This window comes from Trachinotus anak, unplaced genomic scaffold (genome assembly GCF_046630095.1).
Source record: "Trachinotus anak isolate AG129_WGS33_773 ecotype Australia unplaced genomic scaffold, CSIRO_AGI_Tana_v1 ptg000001l, whole genome shotgun sequence".
NCBI classification, from domain to species: domain Eukaryota; kingdom Metazoa; phylum Chordata; class Actinopteri; order Carangiformes; family Carangidae; genus Trachinotus; species Trachinotus anak.
The window spans coordinates 1,613,422-1,638,056 of record NW_027273852.1 but is presented as its reverse complement, the minus strand read 5'-3'; positions in this window follow the sequence as shown (position 1 = coordinate 1,638,056).

Genomic DNA, 24,635 nt, shown 5'->3' with positions numbered 1-24,635 from the left:
GTACTGATCTCAGTCCATTGCTCTAGGATCACCATCACTTTCACCTTAAGGTGACTAATTTTTCACCTCCCACCAGCCAAAGGCCACCAAGTAGACAGGCATAACAGGAATCAATGATTTCAACTTGGGACTATATGCTGTCACCAGGCTTGCTTACCTGGATGCAAGCTAATTCTCTTTTAACCCTCACGCCAGTCATCAACATACCCACATCGGAGCTCCCCCATCATCAAAAGAAAACTGGTCCTGCCTCAGGAAGTAGGCCTTTAATAGCATATTGATCAGAAATGAATTGAGTGCACGAATGAGAACACAGCAAAGTGCAAATATTACAAACTACCGAATCTTGGGTAAATGAAGGTCTGATCAATTCAGGATTAATTGCATTCCTCCCAGATCACAGTGGAATAAAAATGTTGGATGTTGGATCCCACGCTTGTACAGCAATAAAAAAACAAAAAAAAACAAAAAGCGCCAAGCATCACACCAGAACAAATCCACTGGATGCCGTTTATAGTCTTCTATTCCCATCAGCATCAATTTAACAACTTGCAATGAACCGCCAAGTGCTTGAACATTTAGGATGGGAGAGTGTTGCAAACTGTTAACTTTTCAAGAAAAACACAATTACTTCAGAGGCTTAAAATGTGCAAAATGTTGTTTGAAATTACAACAAAGACCGTTTTCCCAGGAATGTTGTGCAATTACAACATGTTGCTGTGGTGTTTAGAAATCTAGTGAGGAGGTAGGCACAGCAATCAGCAGACAGAGCAGGTTTTTGATACTGTCCACATGTATAAGTACTCCTTGGGAAAAACACTAAACCAGTCTGTCGAGCCAGATTGTCTTTCTGCCATCAGTGCATCACGTGGCAACCCTGTCTGCTAGAAATTACATCTACATTTATTAACAGCAGAGATGGTACAAAGCACACCACTACCACAACAGAGTGCAGGGTTTGCATCCACAGTCCTGTCTGTGGCTACGTTAAGGCTGCAAAAGAACTTTGGGTAAGGTCAGGGAACGATAGTGCTTTTAGTTATGTGAATAAACACATTGTGTCTGAAGTCACTGTGAATTTTTTCTGCATTTAATCAGACCACAATCTTTCCATAACCTTAACCAAGTGTAATGTCTTAGCATAACTGTAAAAAAAAATGTCATAGTACTGATGTCACACGCCCCGGCATCTATCCCTCCCCTGGCTGCTGGTGCCTCATTACAGGATGTTTAGGAGTCCCAGCCTCCCACTTGTGTCTCTCTCTCTCTCCCTCTGTGCGTTTGTTTCATTCTCCTAGACATGTGAATGAGGAGCTTGGTTTCACCTGTTCTGTGTTTGTGTAGTGATTTGTCCTCTTTCCAGGTCTTCGTGGTGGAGAGGAGGTTGTGTGCCTCAGGCCTTATCTGTTGGGGGCACCTGGGAGTTGCTCCATATCCTCCCACATGATATTCTTCATTAATATTTACACTCTATAATGTTTTCATCCTGATACTGTAAATCTACTTTGATCCATTCTGTACACAAACCATTTACCAACTCACAAATTAACATTGTATCTTGCCTGTTTCTCTGTTTTGATTCATGTTTAAGGTTACTATACATTTAGTGTATCATTAATAAAGTTTACTTTGAAAGACTCCAGCAGCCTTATCTCCTCTGTCCCCCTGTAAGGACACATCACCAAAGGTCAGGCCTAACATCTCAACTGCTGGACAGGTTGCAGGAGCGAGTTTGACTCTGGGTCAAGACATGCCAATGATGCAGCAGAATTTTCAATGAGCTAGGCTAAATATGACAGAATTAACCAAATCAGAGAGCAAAGGCCACATGGAGGCAAGAGGTGGTTTGCACGGGCAGTGAAGAGTTCTTGATGTTAAATAAAAGTGTTGCCAATACATTTCTGTGATGCAAATTATAAAAAAGGTTTGGGTGATCTTGCCTACGTTGTCTATTATATTAAATGACATACTGTTTAAATAGATGCAATACCTCAACAGACAAAGGTTGATGATTAGAAGAGTCAAAACTGAAAAGAAACAACATAGAGCCAGGGTAATATTCATGTAAAGTCAGTTAGCACCTAGCGACATCGCACCTGCTTAGCATTTTACCTGCCAAGTCTTTACTGGATGTTGGAATATATCAGTTATTCTGAAACATTTCTCTGCCTCCGCCTCCAGTATTTTTTTCTTTTTAATTCTAGCCTTCTCAACACCACCTTTCTCCTTTCGCTGCAGCCGATGCTTCCAAACCAATGTGAACAGTGATCACACACATTCCCTGGATAATAGCAACACATCTCTGATAACACTCAAATACCCCGGCCGAAGGAGAGTTCATGGCTGTTATTGGGTCATTAGCTGACCAATTACAATTCAAGGCACACCGGGGTTGTACCACTTTAGGAGGAGCTGCTCATTTACCCCTCTATTGAAAATACACTTGGTTGAAGCTATCACGCTGGGCGAGACAAGGGGCCACGAGCACAGTTTAGACTGGCCAAATGGTGCAGCATTGTAACCTACTTTTTTAAAACGCAATATTGTTAGCCTTCACAATAATCAGCCCAACCCTGGCCCCGAAGCATTACAGTCAGAATCAGCCCCCAGCAGAATGTCCCTGTCGTCAGTCTGTAGCAAGTGGAAATCCACTGTGATGTCACCCATTGGTTAATGAACTGTCGTTCTGAGGCGTTTTTTGAAACCAGAAAAAAACAAAAACAAAAAAAACATTGACAAGAAGGTGGAGCTGAGGAGGAGTGAGGGGTGGATCTGACCTGCTCTCTCTCTGCGCCCTATTGCATACCCTGCTTTATCGTCTATTTTCCTCTAAATGGGACCATAATTAAAAAAAAATTACCATGCCGTATTACAGAAGACTTGAAACTAACGATTGAGATCATAAACTCATTAGGAAAATGTTTACTAATGCAATAAATCAAGTCAGAAGTACTTATAGACTTCAATACAACCAGACTTCTTTTTCTTCATTTTTCAGATACAGAATCTACATCCATTTTTATATATAGTCTGATCTGTAGTCTCCTCTCAGTATCAGGTGTTGAGCTCAGAATTAAAAAGGAAATATAAAAACATGGTAAGAGGTGCATTGGACATCAGTGACAGACATAGAAATAGATCAGGCATCAGAAATGAATTACAAAAAACGGCCCTGCTGTGAAGCATGTATTATGCTGAAGGACAGCAGAGAAGTGGTTTAAGCTGAGTTTTTGTTCATTTTCTCCTCTGGGTCCCTATCAGAATTCATTGTAACTGCTGTGAATCATGAGTCTATAAGAGGTGAGTACTTCATCATCTACCCACAGTTTTGGGTGGAATATTTCTTCACACAATTTCAACCAATGTTTTGCATTTAAATGTGTGATAAATAAACGTCTTCCTCACCCTTCTCTTGCTGTGCTGCTCTGACATGTGAACTGTTTGCTCTGTCTCAGATTCAGATTTTCCTGAAATAGAAGAGCAAACTCATCTTGGAGGGACAGAAATCCAGTAAGCCTGCCTCTTAACACAGAGAGCTCCTCTGTGATTATTCAGCTGCACTAAATTACTAAGTGAAGGACTAGTGGCGGCTGGTGACTCAGAAAATTAGAGAGGACAGGAGGAAAACCAACCCACGGAGTCACGTTATTTTACACTAGTTGTCGACTTATCTCAATTTTCTAATGTTCAATGAAAAATTGAGCAGTAAAACAATGGCTTACAAGATTTCTTAAAAACAATCACTGCAGGCTCTGGATGGGAATGAACCTTGTGTGTGCATAATGTCCCAATGTAATGTCAGAAAGACATTGGACTCTAATGACATTTAGCAGATGTTGAGTTTTTCTCATGACTAGGATGTCAGCATCTTCTATGTCAAGGTGGTGGAAGACGTTTGATGTCAGTAACTTAACAACACAAGTTAAAACCAAAAAAATATGAACGTCAGCTGGCGTCATTATTCTATGGCATTAGATGTTCTGACATTAAAGTTTGATGTCACATCCTACATTCAACCAAATATCAACACCTTCTGCGGCGGCGGCACCCTGAGTCCAAATCCATTCTTGTTGTTAGTCTACATTCCTTGAGGGCTGCTACTATAACAACCTTAGTGTTGCATTGACTAACGCCAGGTAGCCTCTGCTGAAAAGACCTAAATAAAATATGTTTTTAGTTATGTTTGTAAAGTAGTTTGCAATTTACACATTGTAATTTATTTTCAAGTTAGCTACTCCTGTATGAATCTATCGCTTTGCTGCCAGTTTGACACACTCACATAAAACACAATGGTAAAAATCTGAAGATGAAATTTGGAAATTATCATAAGACTAATGTCAACAGAAATGGTTATGAGCAGGAGGAGAGCAATTTTGTGTTTGAGCAGGAACTATTTGAGAGAGAGGGCAGGACTTTGGGGGAAAGCATTAGAAAATCTGAATGTGGAATGAAAAAAGAAATAATGCTTTAAAATTCAAAGACCACACTCTTGAATAAAGATGGAAAAAACTTGATTAATGTACTAATGAATTAACAATTTATGGCATATGGTCACAAGATAGAACTAGAATTACCGCCTTGCAGTCGTATGCCTCCGCCAACCAGTCAACTTGCAGGAAATATGGTCACAATCTTCCTGTCCTAAATTACCGCACGGAATAATTGCCAGAAGTGTTTTGCAGAACATTATGATCTTACAGTAAAGTTGACCCTTGACCATTTGGATATAAAATGTTATCACTTAATTTTATCCTTAGAGACATTTAAGTTAAATTGTGTCAGAGTTTGTGGGGTTTTGTGAGGTCACAGTGACCTTGACATCTGACGTTTGACTACCAAATTCTAATCATTCACCCTTGAGTCCAAGCAAAGTTTGTGCCAGAAATAAAGAATTTCCCTCTAGGTTTTCCTGATATATTGCAATCACAAGAATGTGAGATCACCATGACTTTGAACTTTGACCTCTGACCACCAAAATCAAATCAGTTCATGTTTGAGTCCAATGTTCAAGCCAAATCTAATCAAATTCCCTCAAGGTGGTCTTGAGATACCACATTCAAGAGGCTAAAACCTTGTTTTGTGAGGTCACTGTGACCTTGCCTTTTGGCCACCAAAATTTGATCAGTTAATCCTTGAGTCCACATGGACATTTGTGCCGAATTCAAAGAAAACCCCCCACCCCCCCACAGGCTTTACTGAAATACCACGATCATACGGTGAAAACCATGTTTTGTGAGGTCATTGCAAATTTGATCTTTAACCACGAAATCTAAGTAGTTTATCCTTGACTCCTAATGAATGTTTGTGCCAAATTTGAAGAACTCCGAGATGTCACATTCACAAGAATGGGACAGATGGACAACCCGCAAACATAATGCCTCTGGCACCGGCTGTTGCCAGGCATAAAATGTATGCTGAGGGAGCTCTCGAAGAACCTGTGCAGCAATAAGGAACCTCCTAACACATACTAATACAGAATCAAAGATAGCTGTAACCCTACATGATTTATTAAGTTAATTAGTTAATTCCACAAAACCACCCAAAACCCCACACCTGAGGTGGTGGAGAGAGCAGTGACTAAAGGGAGAAAGGTTATAATGGCCACATCATTATGACTGGATGGGGCTATTCAGCTGGTTACCAAACAGCTGGTGCCGCATGAATGAAGCAGCTGATGCCTAACAGCTAAAGCAACTTTAGTGCTCTGCCTGAAACCCCGGATGATGCTATGCTCTATTTTTTTTTTCCTCCTGTAGACAAAGTGCTTCCATAATGGCCCTACCTCCCACTGGCATCTAGATACATTAGCAACTGTGTGGTTCCCAGGACATTCATTCTATGTTTTCTTCTCCTTCACAAAACACTGTGTTCCTGTCAATCTCTATGGAGTCTGATTGACTTTTCCTGAAGACCCCTCTGTGAAGCAGCTGTGAAGTATGTGCTGCTGGTGCACTGTCAGTGTCAGGATCTCCACAGCCCACAAACATAGCCATAGGTGGGCCTTGGTGAAGTTCCTCTTCCGTGTACTTTCTATTAAAAGACTGTACCAGCAGGGTTTCAGCCTGCACCCTCCATTGTAAAGTAGTTGCAGGCGGCTTTAGTGTCAGGGTTATACTAGTGTTAATAAGCAGCCATGATTGTCATTAGCACCTGCTGAGGGGGAAGTAGCATGGCTATGTGTAGAAATTGTGAAGAGCCTGAATCCGACTCAGTCTGACAGAGCACCAACATCACTTACGTCACAGCCAGTTGGTTGAGGGATCTTAATGTAATGTCGATCAGACACCGGAGAGAATGACAGACACATTATGTGAGGAAGAAATCATACATTAAGGTTCAGTGACCCACAGTTTGAAAGACACTGCATTAGACTGTTTTTTTAAATCATTAAATTGCAGCACAATTCAGGCCAAGCCGCTCTGGCTTGTGAGGATCATTCACAGGTGCTTTTATCTTTAAGAGATACTCAGCCATTCAAAGAATATGTGTGATGAAGTGTCAAAAATGCAAAAGAACATTAAGTGCTGACTTTAACAGCTGTAAATGCTCTAGTTCAACCAAATGAATGAATGATAAAATCTTTAAAACACACCATAACACAGCTGTATAATCATATCTTTAGAGTGGTTACAATTTCAAAGCCCATTTTAAGCATTTGTAGATATCTGCATATATTGTATGCACAAATACATAAAGACATTTGTACGTATACATTAATGGATCTTGTATGTTATTATTCACACAGGTAACATTTTAAACCTCCTTGTGAAGTGAAAGTGATATTGAAGCTGATATTGAGCCTGTGTAGAGCTGTGCTGGTGGCTTTTGTTGTGAGAAAGATGATATACAGTAGACTTTTAATAGATACTCCCACTGGGAGAAATTTGACAAGCTGTCATAACACCTCTGTCATTGGACATCGCTTTAAGTTCTTAAAAGACATGTTTTGTGGTTTTTTTTTAAGCCATAAGCTCATTTATAGAGTGCGAGGAATTAAATGCATCTTGAGGTAAATTACCTTATTTCTCTCCTACCTTCACTGTCAGTGTGTTTGATGTCTACTTTATTGCACTTCTCTGAAAGCTACCTTTATCAGCATGGCTAAGTACTTTGAGAGAGTACTAATGCTTTGTTTTCCATGTACTCAGCACCTATTGAATCAAGATAATTACTCAATGAAAACAAAGACAGTGACTGTCTGGATAAAGCATACGCTGCTTTGAGGATCATCTTTTGCTCTTGTGTGTGACTGTGCAGGCATGTATGTGTGCATCCATGTAGCACGTGTCTGTGTGCCATAGAATAAATGCAAACAATAGATTGTACTATTTACACCAAAACTATGCTTTTGTCTAAAATCAAACATTGTAAGATCTCTGTGAGATGTTTGGTTGATATGGAAGCTTTCTGCACACCATGAGCAACTATATCAGGACAAGCAATTGCATAATTATTAACTTTAAAATGGCTACTTGACAGTCAGGTGTACCAGCTCCAGGGTCTATAATTCCCCATACTGCAGCTTAGTGGGGCACATATTGTCACTGAGAATCTTTAAAGTAAGTTGCACATTGTTATGCACACAAAATGACAGGGATTTCATGGGAGAACGTTCTACTCATGAAGCTTATGAAAACTGTCGGCTTCTGCTTCAGAAGACAGAAGACATTATTGACCATTATCAAAGTTTGACCAAAGTCCACATGGTAAAACTACACATTTCTCCTCCAAACAGTATAATGCTTCCTAACCCATTCTCCTAATGGCACCATACCGTGTCCAGGTTTGTGGGTAAGAAAAATGATTTAAGCTCATTTGCATTAAAAGAGAAATTCTTGAGTCTGAGAAAAACAAATGCTGTTATTTCTTTATGTGAAAATAAATATTTGCTTGTCATTGTTCATAGATTACAGTCCTGTTTTCAACAAGAGGATAGTTATCAGGTTTCACAAATGCATACAACTTAACTGAATATCAAACAGAAAATAGTCTGATGCCCTATCTTGTAAAACACACTCTTATTCTTACTGCAGTTACTGTTATCCACCTATATAGACGTGAAATCACTCCAGTGAACATGCATTTTAGTTTGACACACTGAAACCATTTTGTCAGCCAGCCAGGAGTGTGTCTTACAGCGGTGAGCAGCACAGATGGTTGTTTTAACAGCAGGTGAGAGAACTTCAAACAAAGCAGGGTGATGTCAGTAAGGGTCTAGATGTTTAAAACATCAGCTCCTGGCGGCAGGCTACAAGGTCACTCATTGCCAATTCTCTTTGCCAGGTTTCAGAAGAACATGATCATATAGTACTACACAGCACAGCCACTTGTGCTTAAAATCCTCAACCAGGTTTATGGTTAATGTGTATTTTAAACACATTAGGTTTATTAGAACTGTTGCATACATCTTATTACTAATGACTGTTTTGTTTATGTTTGACAAATATGCATCAAATTAAAAGTGATGGTCTAATTGTCCTATGAGCCTCTCCACTGATTGGCTTGTTTGTATCTGAGTGATGCAGGGCGAGACCAACCAAAGGCTACAGATTGTAGCCTACAACTGTAGCTGGAGGAGGTGGGTGCAGTGGCACACTACACTCTGCAGTAATATTTATGTAGATCAGCTGAGGCAATGCAATTTTGGTGCTCATTCACAGATTATTCATTACCAAGCTGGAGATGCTGCCGCCTGGAACCAAACCCTGTTGTGTGCACTGGCAAGCCATTGTTTTGCTGTCGCACCAGCTGCACGCCCTGTACAGGCGTCTTTGCTGGAGCTCTGGAGTCATACTGACAATGCCTGCTGCACTCTTAAAGATTTCATTGAACAGACATGAAATCTGAGGACTACGTTAGTGCTCAGGTGTGTAGAAATGCTTAAAGCTTAGAAAAGCGTGAAGTTAAAGTTTAGCACTTGCCCCTGTCTCATGACAACTGCTGCGTTGCCCTGAAGCAAGGCCCTTAACCCATAAATGCTCCAGTAGTGCTGCTCAGTGGCCAGCGGATCAGACTGTGGCTTAAAGGGAAGCTTCCAGCTGTGAATATGTGCAAATTTGTCAAGATGGGTGTTTTTGGAAAGGGGAAGAAAATGCTGTGATTTTCCTCTGGAGGCAGAAAGTCACTCAGCTGGAGCATACCCCAGGGATGCAAGTTCTTGCTGCAGTTGCTGTGGTCTACTTTGAAATGTACATAGTTTTCAGGTTTGCTTTGTGCTGTATTGTATATTATATTTAATTGCCCTTTAATATAAATAATCCTTGCCATTCAAATAGATACATCCATATAATGCAGTGAGTTTCTCTCTGCTCCTTCAGTTCTGACTGCCTTTTAGCATCACAGACGGCTTTAATGAAATGGACTTGCACTAAGTAAAATTGGCATCGCGACTGTATTTGAGTCCACACAGTATCAGGTGCTATTGTTTTATATGGTAGAGTTAAGTAAAATACTGTATATAAATATAATCTAATTTAAGATTTTGTATTGTCTGGGCTCCTAATCTGCCTAAAAGAAACAGTGAAAAAGACTATTGGTTATTTTATAAGCAACTGAAATTTAACCACTACTGCATACTTAATATACAACTGAATCTATGAAACGGAAATATTCTGACAATGTAGTTTGAATTCACCATTATGAAATTTTCTGTAGATAATTTATGCATAATTTTTTTTTTTTTTTTCCAGTATTAATACATCTTCTTCAAAAAAAATGTCACTCAGAGGAGAAACTACAAATTGAGCTGGACTGAATTTTCTTTTCTAAATTAATAAAATAAAATTTTAAAATGCAAAAACTTAAAATAACCTTAAAGTTAGAAATTTTAATTCAATACCTGAATTCAGTGGTATTTAATTTTGACATTTAGTCTGGACAAAATTTCAGCCTCTCTTTGCCTCCATACACTGTCAGTTAAAAACCTTCCCCAACAAAACTCACTGTATAAATTGAACAGGAGGAAACAAGTCCCTCAAGAACCCCCAATGATCTTTTTGCAAATATCAATCACATTAGATATTATAAAGACATTGCTCATTTTGAATGATGATGGCTTCTTTATGACTTCCACCTTGGCTCAGAAATGAGACCTTGGGACAAAGAAGGCAGAGACATGAGGGACAGATTGGGGTGTGGGGTGGGGGGTTGGGGGGGGTCAGGGCAGGCTCGAGGAGAAGACAAGGCGGAAACAGATGAAGAGAGACTTGCGTGAGCAAAATAACAAACAGTCTGCAGGAAGAAAAGATGCAGAATGTGAAGGACGCAGTGAATTAGTGTTAAGATAAAGACATTAGGGACCTGTTCTGCAAACCTGCAACTGTTTTCTCAGTGGAAGAGGGCAGGGGGATGGGGAAGGCCATACAGCACATGAGTGAAAACAGCCACCATTATCTGACAGACTATGACTGACAGCTGGTGAGCCGATGGGCATTGTTAGCACGGGATAATACTTTAAACTGCTATTTAATTAAAACAGGAAAAACAGGAATCAAAAAAATTGTTCACATGGTAAAGAAAGGACAGAGAATAGTTTCTCAAGGTGTCATAGTTTGACTTCTACTCTCCAAGATGAACAATTTTGACATTTTCTTCCGCGCCACTGTATGTTACCCACTCTGACACGGGGAAGCCAAGTCACCAGATGTTGACCTTTAAGGAGGATTTTTGGTCCTGTCCAATCAGTGATGCAGAAGGCGAGACCCAGGAATGCAAATGAAGATATTGAAGCCAGTGGCACAGCTCTGACATTCAATCCTCTGTGGACAGTATCATGAAGGACATGGAATATCGCATATTACTGGGATTTGTCCACAGCTATGAATAAGAAACAGAGAATGTATCTTTTTTGGCCACTTTTGTGTTAACGTTCGTATCTTTAAAGCCTTAAGGGCGATTGCACGCAGCAGCTCTCATTGCATATCAACAGATAAATACAGCATAGATAGTAAAGGATAGGAAACTTTAATATCAGTGTCTCTAAACAATCTACAAAGAAACAGTCTAAAAGATACTAAAGACAGTAAGGCTGTGGATTAATATATTAAAAACTATTCTTGTCATAATTTAAGTGTTGAAATATTTATTAGTGTTTGATTTTCTGTCGTCTGGAACCTTTTCTGCTCAGCACCGACCAAATACACTGTGCTATCAATATGTCCTCATTAAAATACCAGTTTACCTCTCTACTGCCACGTTACTGAACGTTTTAGTTTGTGTTTTCTGACAATTTTCTTTTTCTTGATTTTCCTGCTTTTTCCTAAAAGTGCTTTCTCTGACCTTTGGAGGGCCCACTCTTGATGTGCTGAATCTCATTATACCACCTGATTTTATTTTAATCCCTTTACATTCAGAATAAAAAGTCAGTGATTATGCCCCTGGTTGGCATCTCTGTCATAGGAACGGCTTTTGAGGAGCCACTGGCCACACTAAACTAAAACATCTCACTTATCAGTGGTTGAAATATTTATACTATTTTGACGTCTCCATCAGGTGACACAATTTGCAACCACACCACCAATGTATAACACTACGGGAGCAAATCCTTGACTGTCAAAACTGATTTAGGATTTGCTCTAAAACACAAATTGAGATTTGAAGTGTTTCTAGGACCGACGCTGTTGACAGGACCAAAACAAAACTTTATTCTATTCACTTCATCACTGTGTCTAAAGCTGCCAAGTGTTAGACACACAGGAAAACTAATCTCATTTTGTCTAGCAAACTTGATCGGACCTTGCTGGTGAACTAATTAAGCATCTGTTGAAGTTCATTGATCTTGGAAAACAACTGAATGCTGATCAGCTGGAAAAGCAAAAGAATACAATAAACAGTGATACCTCCAACTGCTCCAAAGGCCAAACTGTCGATTCTTATCCACATAAAAACTGTGAAAATGCTCATATTTTTTTTTTTTACTGAAGGATTTCAAAGGCATGTGAATAAAGACTAATGTGGGGCAACTGACTTCATCAAAATTATACATAGTTTTCCATAGATCTTCATATCAAATTACAAGCCTCAACTATTAAGTACTGCATGTAATAGAAACAACAGCAACATGCTGATAATTCCAATACAGAAAATTCGGGTCTGCATACAAAAGATGACTCGAGGCTGTAATCGATGTCAACGCTGCTTCAACTAAGTTCTGAGTAAAGGGTCTTTTGTCCTTTTCCAATAAATTTTACAAAAGAAAAACAAAACTGTTTTGCTTTGTCTTGAGTGTAGATTGATGAAGGAAAAACTTCTGGCCTGAAATGCCATCAACAGAGCAGAGCTACTACTGTTCATAGATCTATTTGATAAAGAAAACATTTTTTACTTACTTTGCAGATGAAACAAAAATCCAATCTGGGGCAGCAAGGAAACCAAAGAATGAAAACTAAGGCAAAAACATGAAAGGGGAAACTAACAGAAAAACAAGGAGTCATGAAAGAAACAAAGCAGAAGCACAGGGAGTCAAAGCGAATGACAGGGAATCCACGCTGGAACACAAATACGAACCAACAAATACACACAAGGGGAACAGGTAACAATACACAGGTGAAACACATTAGGGCGGGGCAGACAATAACAATGGAGGGAAAACTAGACAAAGACAGGAAGTAAAACACCAGTGGACACACAAGGTAAGTAATTTAAAAATAAAACAGGAAATCAAGAGCATTCAAACATAATATCTATAAAAAATAGTGCTTGCAGGGACAGACCATGACAAAAATGAATTTAAACGATTAAGCATGAAGCTGCAACACAACAAAATGTGAAGAAGGTGAAGGGGTCTGAATACTTTCTGAATGCACTGCATATATATGTATTAATGTGTAAGCGAAGCGGCACTTTAAAGTTGCTGTTGATTAACTGACAAGTCTAAATAATTATTTAATTTATTATTATACTGTCGGGAAGTTTAATTTATAATGAGTCATCATATCTTATTAACTGATGTTTTATATGTGAAATCTTAAACTGAACTGAAGCTGTTAAATAAATGAGGTAGTAAAAAGTACAACATGTCTCTGTACTGTACTAAAATACATTTGAGTTCATGTTAGTTAGTTATTTTCCACCATCATTACATGTTCAGTTAAGAACACTTCTGGATCTGGCGTTATATTAATGAAAGGTTGCTTTTATAGATAACTGCCACATTGTGATCGCATGTTTTACATAATAATCCAAAGAAGCCAATGTGGTTTATCAGCCTATTGACTGGTACAGCCTTAACATATTTGCAGTAAATATATGTAATGTCTCCTAAATGAAACGTCTTCACACTCCCTGACTGTCTTGACTAATGCACTCGGGACAAATGCACTGTAGCTGTAGCTTATGGGCAAGGCTGCAACCAACAGACCATTTCAATTGCTTGTGTATCCATGTGGTGGAAGACAGATGACATCATCAAACTGAATGCACCAACCACTTCCTCACATCAGCCATACACAGAGGCACGTGTTCCACATGAATGATCATGGTCCCTCGTTACATCGTGTCTAACACCAATAGGTGATTTTGTTCCTCCCAGTGCTGTGTGGAGGTTCCATTAAATGAATGACAATGCCATTATACTTGAAGGTTAACGACAAAGGTGGTCTATCAAAACCCCTAAATGGGACTTTCATTTACCTGCTCAAGTGACCCTGCGCGAGTTGCGCATGATGTGAGTTCATTGAAGAGATGCCAAAATCTCTTTGTAGCAGAGAAGATTTAACAGATGCTCCAATAGAACAGGCTTGAAAAATGAAATGAAAAAAAGATAATTCCGTTCTAGTTCTGGCCCTCATTCTGTGCTGGGTATGCATTCTTTATTACAGAACCCACAATGTAATCCATGTAGTCCTCAATTATAAATATAAAGACATAAAGATACTTGAGGACTCTGGAGAAGCTGAATGATGCAACACACTGCTGTTAGTGCATTTACAACAAGAGTCCTCCAACCTGAACAGCCATATAGCTCATTCTCTCTTAGCAGTGTCTCCTGAAATTCAGCCCCTATGGCGGCAGGCATACCGGACCTTGGTTGTCATGGTTACAATAATAAACATGCAGACTGTACCAAGAGTGCTGTACCTACCTTCATTGCCATGGTTACAAGAATAACAGTCATGGCTTAGTTAGGTTTAGGCACTAAAACAGCTTGTTTAGGATCTTTGTTGTCATGGTTTCAACTTTCAATTAAATCAAATTACATTTATTTGTATACTGCCAAATTATAATATACATTTTCTCAAGGCACTTTACAGGGTAAGGTCAAGACCTTCCAATAATTACAAAGTGGTTAACTTTTCAAACAGTCACGAATAAGAGATACAACATGACCTGCTTCTTTCACATGGGAATCAAGCACCTGTGTCACATTCCTGTGTTTTGTTGACCCACCCATTCACCCATCCCAACCTCCTCCTGACGGGGACTTTGTTGCGCTATATGCTACATCCTTTGCTCCCGTCATAATTACTATGGCCACTAGATGTCGCCTAACAACAAAACATAACTAGGGGTCATAATAACCTGCCGCACAGACGACCTTTTACCATTTTGCAGTGACGCCTGTCAGTTGGACAGGTAGCATCTGGAACTCCAGTCAGGAGAAGGGTCTTACTGAGTAATGAAGTGAAATCCATGAGAGGTGGGAAAGCCTGTTGTAGCTGTCCCTACTTTCGTCTGCTGCTGTTGAGGGTTCTCCACACTATCATAAACAATACTATCGCCACATCCAGGGAAAGAGTGGAGAGGAGTTTGACAGGTGGTTGACAGGTTGTCCTTTTAATGGCCATCACCTGTTCATTGCTGACAAGTGCCATCGCTTCACACTGTAACCTCACAGGCAGGGTAAGACTGGACATCGGACATACCGGGACAAATCCTGGTGGGCTGTTGCACTGGTGGGTCAGTGCACCATCAAAAAAACCCATAAAAGTTTTTCCTGGCCTTGTTGGTCTCTTTCTGTGGGCCTGAGGTGAGTATTGCCATGGGAAAAAATCAAAGTAGTCCCAATCTCTGAATCAATTTTGAGTTAAGTTTTGTTTTTCTATATTATTATTATTATTTGTTTTACACAGATAGATAAAGTGCCTAAAAGATATGTTTGAGTGGTGTCTCTATAAATGGCTATTATTCTACTTTTGTTCTCATCCAAAGGGATTGTTTGCAATCTCCTCAAAAGTTTACAGCTGAATTAATTCAAATTCTCTTGACCTAGATACAGTGTGGTACAGTAATGTGCCTCCCAGAAGCTTTGAGATACAACACTCATTTATATTTTGTAGCTGACCTTCTTCTCACCACACAAGCAAACGTGCATTCAGTGTATCTTGCAGTAGGGATTATTACCACTTTTAAAAAATATATAAATTCCTTGTAAAGCTTCCAAATTTCTTGTAAGGCTTGTTATTATCCGAAAAGCAATTCTGAAACCATAGTAGATCATAATCTTCCAAGTGTTTTCTGACTGGTAACCTATTTGTATAGTAATTAATTGGTATAGCAAAGTGAGGTAACAAAAGACCTAGGTTTGTGCTGAGAAAGAGAAAACACAACCTATGTAATCTGCACTTACAGTCCTTTAGGTCACTGAATAAAAACTCTTTTCTATCATTTCTTTAATTATGCATGTTTGAGATACACAAAGTTGGCAGATACACAAATAGGCTTGGACCTCGTCACTTCTGAAAAGGAAAACCAAGCAAAGCAGGGAGGACAGTGTGGCTATAACAACTCCCCCCCTGAGGGTAACATAAACTCATAGCCTTCAGATGGAGGTTGGAGTGGCAGTGGAGCTTATAAAATGATATACGAACAAGGTTACACCAAGTTCAACACAGCGGGGAGTGGAAAGTGATGACAACAACTTCCCTCCTAGAAGCCACACTTAGAGCCTACAGGTGGATGCTGCAGTGTAGTTGGGGCTTTTGAAATGATATATGACCAATAGCAGCTGTGGCAGGAGTTAAAACATAGATTTAACAGTGTGGCAGCAGTAATTGTAGCGAAAGAGTAAGCAGAGCACTGACGGCTTAGGTTCACTGCCTGGATATATGTTGGCTGGTGTGTGCTGCTACAGCTGCCACTGCCTCGAACATTTTTCTACACAGCCTGTGACAGCAGCCGGCTCTCCACTGTATCGGCCGGCTCTTTGCAGAAAAGCTGAATCTGCCTTTCAAGACACACGCACACATACACACACACACAAAACAAAAAAATAACAAATATCACCTAATGACTGAAGCCCAAAAGGCACACATCAGTCTCGTCTAGCAAACACCCTGGATATGAGATAAAGAGAGGCATTATAGGCTATGGCTATGTTACAGTTTTTCGTGTCATATCCATTTATTTGCATACAATGCAGAATGTATAGTAAGCCTTGAGCACAGTCCCAAGCACTCTGACATTGTCACACCTGATTTTATTGACATGCATAATCATGGAGCTCTTTCATCTTTCTTTATATAACAGTCTTAATTTCGATGTCACTTAATACTAATTCCCGAGCTGACTCTCTAAAACTTGCTTTTAAATCTTTTCCTCTCCTAGTTGCTTGTGTGGGTGAAATGCTTCTCTCTTATCTTTCACTGTTGTTTTGCTTGTTCTGAACAGATTCTGCATACTTGCTGTTTGTGAAGTGGTATCCAGCGGTTTCCTCAGCAAATGTAATTGCATCCCCTGGAAGTTTACTCCACCACAGTTTGCCTACATCGAGCCTTTTGATGACTCTGTGAACTCTCTCCACATTCAGCTGAACTTCAACTCAACTCTGTATCATCTTGTACAATGATAACACAACCTTCCGCTCTCACTTTGCTGAGTTCTTTTTATCCTGCTGATGCCACTGTAGTTTATCCTAATTCTCCTTTAAGATAAATGCAGCCCCCCTCATAAGCTCCACCCTCAAAGCTTCCAGTGCTAAAATGACTCAGGCAGAAATACCAGTCAAATAGGCCCAGTATATCTACCAAGCTGCTCCCCCAAACTTGAAAAACTCTGTGCTCAGTCTCTGGATGCCTCTGGCAGGCCTCTGCTCTCCGTAGAGATTTTGAATCAGCACTCATATGTTTGATGACACAAGTAGTACAGAAGTCACTAGAGGCAAACTGTGTTTATGGCGGCTGCAATGGTGCAGGAAACCTTCCTTTAATTTTTTTAGCCTTTGTATTTCATGATGCAATGTTGATTTCAAACGACCTCGCAACACATCATATATTCATGCCCCGTTTCTCTTGCTAACATCTAGGTTGTGATGTGGTGCACAATGTGTGTTTGTAGGTGAGCTATTTCACAGACAATTTAAACCTTAAATGTTTGACTGGAGCATTAAAATTCCAGGCACGCAGCTGTGCACAAAGCGTTACTAAGATCAACTTAAAGACCTGTCACAGGCGCTGTCAGAAGTACTCCTCACACACATAGAAATTCAGCTAACAAAGTACTCAAAATGTATTATGGGGAAGCTTCTGTGTGGCCACATTTTGCATGAACGCTGATCTGCAATCCACCTCTGTGGATGACATTTGTTGTTACAGTAAAAATACAAATGGCCACAGAGACAGATCTATTCAAAATCTGCTTCCATTTACCTCCTCACAAAAATCTAAATATTATATCATAAATCCCTTAGAGCAGCGCACTGATCTTAGTATTTAGCTGAAGGCCCTGCTCTGTCCTTCATGTGCAGCAACATTCAAAACCAAAGTAAGTTGTAAAGTAGCGTCCACGTGAAAAAACATGGTGACATGTTAGCATATATGTTTAATTCCTGTTATATACTTTATATTTTACATGTAGTGTTATCTTTGGTAAAGTAGCTGATATTGCAGTAGATTCAAATAATGATGTAGATATTGTTTTTATATGTCATCCAATCCTATTCTAAAAAGCCATAAAATACATAATCCAATAATATTTTCCTATTCTATATCTGTTCTTTAGATGTGATGAACTTATGTGTCCATGATTCAATATCTGAAAGATTATTAGATATGTACAGATGTTCAAACCACTGGGAAAAGTAATGGGTTTTCCTTGAATGATTTAGTAGCCTAATTGGTTTCTAAATACTAGTCCCTGAATATGCCATTAGTATCTGCCAGTTGCTTAATTTTCTAATGTGGTGTCAAAAAAATCACCAGTCAGACAAGAGGGTGTTGGATAACAGGTTATAAGACATTACATATATATAAGACATACATTACTTGAGTCAAAGTACAGATACTCCAGGTCAAATCTTACTCCAATACCAGTGAAAGTTGTTCCTTTAAATGTTTAATTGAGTTAAAGTACTGGAGTACTTATTTTTAGAATTACTTAAATAATTAAAAGTCATTTTTTTCATGTCAACACAGAATGACTCTGACACAACCTACTGAATGAGTGACTGACACTAGAACCTGTAGAAGAAAAAGTTTGAAGACTATGATAGAAAGCCGATAGAAATGTCCTTAAAAACCCAACTGAATCAACAAAAGGAGCCATTGTTGTTTATGAGTTTCTTTTTTTTTAGGCAGTGATGTTGTCTAAAGCTTCAGACATGGAGGTCAGAGGTGCTCTGGTGAAGAGTCTTCTGCCTCATCTTGATCTGATGTAGCCATCTTTAGGCCACTGCCAAGGTCAAACTGAGCTATTCAAAAATGCAGTGGGCATGACATGACTGACAGTGTAGGATTTGGCTGTGATTGTTTTTTCTCCTGTGATGAGGACAGTGTGTGGCCTATAACATTTTTCAAAATAAAATAAATTCCATTGACTAAAAGCTGCTTCAAAGTAATGAATAGATAGAAAGGATATTTCAAAAGTCCCAGCTCCACCCAGTATCCACCTGTTGGCACTAAAGTCTAAGCTCCTTATTGGGGAAGTTATAATTGTCAGAGTGTGGAGGTCAAATATTCACTATGTACATACTCTGTATTCCTATAATCACGTGAGGTGAGTGGCTGAAGAAAAAGGAGCAGAGAGGGCATCCCAAAAGTTTTTTTTTCACTTGACCATGGTAGTAAAATATCAATTTCCAAAAGCTAACAAAAGCCCTTCAGTAAAGTCAATAACATGGGCCTGCCTGTTTTACATAACTAATAGAGTAGTGTTGAGGAGAGTCATTGGATGCTAAAACCTCATTATCCTGCCTGGTGACCTTGGCACATGTGCTGAATGAGAGAGTAATGGCTCTTTAACGCTGCCAGCACCGGAAGACTGCCCTTTTTAGATCTGGTTCAGAGACTGTCAAAAATCCATGCTGCATTCCTGGAATACAAGGCACTTGAAGGAGGATGACTTTTTTTATTTGAAGAATGTCAGAATGTGTCTGTGTCCTTTCACACAACATTTTGAGGAGCCACGTTGCAGTTTGTGCATTGTTGCATTGTAAATCCACAGCTTCCACAAAATTCATCCCCATAAGTTATGAGTAGTTTATATATTAGAGGATGTCATAGTTAATTGCTGTGTTAGCTGTGTAAGAAAGATCAGGTTAAAGCGATATGAAAGCCATCTCTCTGTGTTCTGCCTCACCATTAGGACTTAATTTAATCAAATTAATCTTATCAATTAGTTTCTTTATCATATTTTTCTTATAATAAAGGAGCTGTGATGATCACATCATATATTCTTAAACATAAGAGAATAAGAGTCTACAGAAATGTTAACAGTAAGTTTTGAATTGGATGCAGTAAATGAAATGAATGAAATGGGATCAAACTAAACAGAACCAAATGTCAAAAGCATCACAGAGAGACTGAAGGGAAAGCTTTTTAAATTAAAAAATAACTTCACTTGGCTAACACAGACTCCATCAAACACACACACACACACACACACACACACAGGCACTCAGGCACGAGAAGTGTGTCTTTAACCCTTTGGAAAGTCAGGAAGCACATTGATTGTTTTTCCAGCCGGCAGATTTACATCCAAATGTGGCTTGTGAGGATGTCTCTGTGGAATAAGGTTTATATAATGATAAGTTCACTAGTAAACCAATATGTCAGCATCAGCCTTTTATGTTTGATTTGGCATTTAGAGCATTGATTGAATGTCATTTTTGACCTGTAATAGAACTGTGTGAATCCCCAGTCTGAATAAAGCCATAAAGGCCTAACATGACTTGCAAAATGCAAAATGAGGAATGATCTCTGGGTGGGGATTAAACCTGGGCTAAAAAGGTACAGGTCAAAAGAGGCACTTGAAATCCTGCGTGAAGAGTTTGGCAGATGCGCACTCTGTCAGTGTCTTCGATACATGGGGACATGTACTTGGCATACTTCACTAAGGTTTAGAGAGGCTGCACTGAAGCCAGAGACTGAAGTGGGTGAGAGAATGTTTCATTGCTCTGTAGGTTTAGAGGTTTATCTGAGACCCAAACACATTAATATATTAGTTTGTGAGACCCTGCACTTCCACATACATTTTTTCATTACTCATATAACTAAATGAGCTAATAACAATAAAAGATGAGGTGAGGCCTATAATGTCACCTGTAATGTAAAAACAACTTCAAACTAATTAACTAGCATGGTAGCTAATGGTGACAAGCTATAAGCCATGAGGATGAAAGTAACTTTATTCTGAACCACCATTAACACACTAAGTCTATATTATAATGAAGGTATTTGAAGGTTTAAAAAAAAAAAAAAAAAAAATCTTTCACAATCTCAGCTCATTCACCAACAGTTAATTAGCAGTGAGGCTTGTACCTTTAGGCACCCATCCTCATCATCTGTCAAAGGATAAAATCTAAATCGAAAAAGACTTTAGAGGAAGGATATTTTCATATCAATCATATCAAGCCATTGATTTATAGGATTAACAGGAAAACCAACAAAGAATGATAAAAAGTTGTCAAATGGTTGAAAAATCAAAGGCAAGTACATTATGGCTAATTTATCGTAATTGTTACTGTATTTCCTCCCAACATGTGTGATGTGAGGACAAACACCAATCTCACCAATTGATATCCTGCAGATTTTCCATTTGATGTGTAAACAAAGTTCAGCTTGACTGTAGGCCTGATATTCCAACTCCAGGGATTTGTCGATTGTAGTCGCCCCAGCTCCCCGCTGACTAGGCAGAGTGATTCAGTATTTGTTTGCATCTCTGGAGACCTCCAGTGTACAGACAGCTGGGCCACAGAGCAACACAGACAGTTTATGCAGGATTACTGGCCTTTCTGAGGCCCGTGTGGTGCTTCACATTGTGAAAAGACAAAGAGGAGATGTGAACAATCACCTCATTTTAATCATACATTTGAGTACAGGGATACACTCTCTGTCAGGTCAGTTAATTATTAGCGGTTGCTCTTGGATCTGTGCAAATGGGTCATTGCAGAGTGTCGTAGTTCATTCATGATATCTCTCTGTTCAAGGCCTGAATCTCTGGCAGGGGAAAAAGGATGGCCCCCTGCCCATCATTTCACTCTTGTTTGTGCCAGGGCAGATAGCACAGAACCAGCAGGATTCACAAAGTGTGGTTCAACTGCCAGCGTCTGCATGGATGTTTCCTATTGACTGGGCTGACACTGATGCTGCCCCCAGACCTCGGTGAGGAGCTAAACGGGGGCAAAACCATGATAAGGTCATTTATCTTGTGGTGCAGAATACTCTACCACTGATACCAAAAACATGATTTTGTCTCTGACACATACATCGTCTCATAGCCAACTTATTAGCTGATGGGGAAAAATCATTTCCTTAAGGCAATTATAGTGATAAGAGGTTTTTTAAAAATGCATACAATATACCATGCTATCACCTAGAAGATAATGACTGAGAACCTCATCAGTTCTGCCACATCCATATCTCCCCAGCCAGACTGCAAGATAACTATATTTCTTAGCGAATCCCCCATGCCATGTATTTCACTCTAAATCCTCCCTAACGGTTTTTCAGTCCCTGCAATGGCCAAATTGAATTCTCACGTTGGAGATATGGACAGGGTGACTTTAGAAAGTGTCCAAAGTGCAAATAGCCTGTACCTTCACTTTTCACTTGCTCTACAGTGGATTTAAACCCCTTCACTTGTTTGTTATGTTGCAGCCTTATGCTCAAGCTGTTTAAATTTATTTTTACCCTCATCAGTCTACGCTCATTATCCCATAATCACAGAGTGAAAATTTTATTAAAGAGGAAAAACTGAAAGATCACATTGTCATCAGCATTGAGATCCTTTGCTATGAAACTTAGCTGAGGTGTCTCTCATTTCAGCTGATCATCTTTCAGATGTGTCTCCACCTTGACTGGAGTCCACCTGTTGATTGGGCATGATTTGGAAAGGGGTGGCATGGTGGTGTTCTGGGTTCAAACTCCGGGCCTTGCACATTAGGTTCATTGGTGACTGTAAATTGCCCGTAGGTGTGACTGTGAATGTGAATGGTTGTTTGTCTCTATGTGTCAGGCCTGTGATAGACTGGCGACCTGTGTACGCCGCCCTCGCCCAATGTCAGCTGGGATTAGATCCAGCTGACATTTTCTGTGGAAGACATTTAGAACAACCACAACTCTACGTAGAGCTGGTCACACAGCCAACCAGAGCAATCAAGGGAGAAGGGCCTTGGTAAGAAAGGTGACCAAGAACCTGATGTACACTCTGGCTGAGCTCCAAAGACCCTGTGTGAAGAAGAAATGTGAAGAAGGACAACCATAACTGCAGCACCCCATCAATCTGGGCTTTATGGCAGAGTGTCCAAATGGAAGCTTCTCCTCTGGGAAAGTTTGCAAAAAAAACAAAAACAAAAACACCTTAAGGACTCTCAGACTCTGAGAAACAAGATTCTCTGGTCTGAAGAAACCAAGGTTGAACTGTTTGGCTTTGGACAATGACCCTAAGCACACAGCTAAGACGATGCAGGAGTAGCTTAGGGGCAACTCTGTGAATGTCCCTAAGCAAGTGGCGCAGCCAGGGCCATGACTTAAACCAAGATCAACATCTCTGGAGAGACCTCAAAATGGTTTTCCACCGACGGTCCCCATTCAATCTGACAGAGCTTGAGAGGATCTGCAGAGAAGAATGGCAGAAAATCCCCAGATCCAGGTGTACAAAGCTGTCACATCATACCAAAGAAGACTCGAGAATGTAATCACTGCCAAAGGTGTTTAAACTAAGAGCCAAGTAAAAGGTCTGAATACTTATATCAATGTGATATTTTAGGTTTTGCTTTTTAATACATTAACAAAAAATTCAAAAATGCTGTTTTTGATTTGTCATTATGGGATATTAAGTGTAGATTGAGGGAGAAATGTAAAAGTTTTTAGCATGAAGCTGCAACATAAGAAAATGTGAAAAAAGTGAAGGGTTCTGAACACTTCCTGAAGACACAGTACAGAAGTCCATCACTGCTATTTGGACACTGATATTACAAAGAAAATGAAAAGCACATTTTCAGAAGATACAGAAAAATTTCACCATAAAAAGGAAGAACTTTCCAAATTTCAAGTTTGAAAGGATAAACATTAGCATTAAACAAGCATTAGCATTAAAATGTACATATCAAAGTACGTATCAGAGGAAGAAGTTGCCGTGAAGAATGTTTTGCGTGACATGAAAATCTTCAAAAGTGACATTTCTTTTCAAAACTCTCTCCTCAGATGATATGTGCAGGCCTCATTGTACCAGTGTCTCAGGAGAAAGAGAATCCAAACACGCTCTATTCCAGCTTTTGAACACATAATCTCAAAGTTCTGACCTCCAGACATAAGAACACCTTTTAGCACTGAGATTTTGTCATCTAAAAGTTTTGAAAAGTGCAGTAAAATAAAAGAATACCCTGTTGTTGGCATTCTGAGAAATAACTTCTTTTTTTTAAAAAAAAGTCTGAAATAGTCAAAGGAGGAAATTGCAGTGATCAAAGTCACACAGGCAAGACATATTGGAAAGGGCTGTCTGGACTCTGGATGCTTTCACCATTATGTTCACCTTCCTACCAAGCTCTTTCCAGAGGCTGAATCTCTTTGTTGCCAGTGACTCCTGAGTTCATCTCTGTAGAGCTGAATTTGTCCTCCAGTGACCGTCATCACCCCTGTGCCTGCCGCTTTTAGTGCTTCTCACTCGCTGTCAGGTTTGCCGAGCCGAGAGCTCAAACAGAATCACAAGCTAATTGCTTTATCAGAGCCTTTTGTCTAAAGGGTCAGAAATTGAGTTTACTCGTAGGGCGAGAGAGGGAATTATAAATCGAAAGGGATAGGGGAAGAAAAATTCAATTTGTGCGCAGCCCTTGTCAGAACCGCTTACTTGCGTGGCTGTTAGGTGTCCAGATTAGGAGAAGGAAAGAAAGGAAGATAACAGCATTACAGCGAGAACAAACACACTCTTGTCTAAAGGGCCAGGCGAGGAGGCTAATCTAATACCTGACACGGACATGTCCGAGGAGCATAGAGCTGCTTCTGTCAGAAACTGATGTTAACACCAGTCACTTCACCTACCGCAAAGTCCCTGACAGTTATTTTTAGGTACGTGAAACAAAAACAAATGAGGACATTCTGACAAAAAAAAACATCTGCTTTTGTTTTAAACTGACAATCCCACCTGCACACACTCACACACACACACACACCACTCCAAAAAGCCATCTCAGTGTGCTGGTATTGTCAGTGGCAGGAATTCAGGGTTTTTTTTTTTTCTTTCTGTTTACAGGAACTGTGTATAAC